We start from the raw sequence: 1,246 nt of genomic DNA on the forward strand, positions 1-1,246 counted from the left end.
TTTATTGGATGGATGAAAAAGGCAAATTACTGAGGAGGAACAGACAAGAATTATTGTACGGAAGTCTTATCCTCTAGTTTCGAGAAAGGTTTGGGTTTGTTCAGGAATCAATTAGTGAATGGGTGTGGCTAACCCCATTCTTAGTGATATGAGAAGGATAAATTGGGACAAGTAACCTTACTAGGAAATTGTGGTAAAAAGAGGTCGAAAGTGGCAGGATAGCGGTAGTACATATTGTTGAGTTTGGTGGGTTGGTCGGTCCACTTTGGATTATGGTACAAATGGATGAAGCCGGGGATGATAAGTCATTTGTGAGTTAAACTCTGAGTTGGTTGTTTGTGCTTGGGCAGTAGAGAGAGGGCCTCATTATCTAAGATGAAGGGAATACATGTGATGATATTTTCGTTCGTCGAAATATAGTAAGTGTGGCTACTCAGTGATCGGAAGAATGAGAACCTTTGGTGGTTTTATGGCTCCTGGTTTGGACAGGAAAGGGGTTCAGTGCACAGGTTGGCCATTGAGACAGGGAAGACTGGGATACTTTACTCATTTAAAGCCCAAGGTTAGTTTCTCAGAAGTGACCAGTGGATTGGATAGCCTTTGCTTTGGTTGGGAAGAGAGCTGAAAGGAGTTGGTGTTGTGCGTCTATTAGGAAGGATTCAGATGGGTATATGTTGAGGAAAGTTAATATGTTATATTAGGGACAACTTTGGACAGTCATGACTATTTCTTGAAGTATATTGATTGGACTGAATGGGAATTAGATTAGTCAGTAGGAAAGTAGATGAGAATGCAGTTTTCGGCCACAGTTTGGAATTTGGGTATGGAAGAAGTTGGTATCAGGGACGCAATGAGAGATGATATTAGGGATGAAGAGTTTAAATGCCTCGTTACAAGACAGGACGATGTCTTTAGGAGTTGATTATCGGTCTGGTTATTACTAGATAAGGATCAAGGAAAGAGACATCTTAGGAAATTATCACTTGTACCGAGAGGGGTGTGATGCATTACTAGTAAGGATTTCTAGTCGTTTGTACTTTAATGACATGAGTAAGTCTGACGAGCAGAGATCAAGAAATGACATGGATGGTTTGCGTTCAGGATTCACTAATGACGAGTTGAATTACTCCCCAGTTAGAAGTGGAATGTGAACGACTACTATACTGATGATATCATGACTGAAGCAGTAGGGTCAGAGGTAAGGTTTCAGAGGGTAGTAACTTCATTCTTCAAAGGTATTCCAGGT

Source organism: Humulus lupulus, chromosome 4, assembly GCF_963169125.1.
Source record: "Humulus lupulus chromosome 4, drHumLupu1.1, whole genome shotgun sequence".
Classification (NCBI taxonomy): Eukaryota; Viridiplantae; Streptophyta; class Magnoliopsida; order Rosales; family Cannabaceae; genus Humulus; species Humulus lupulus.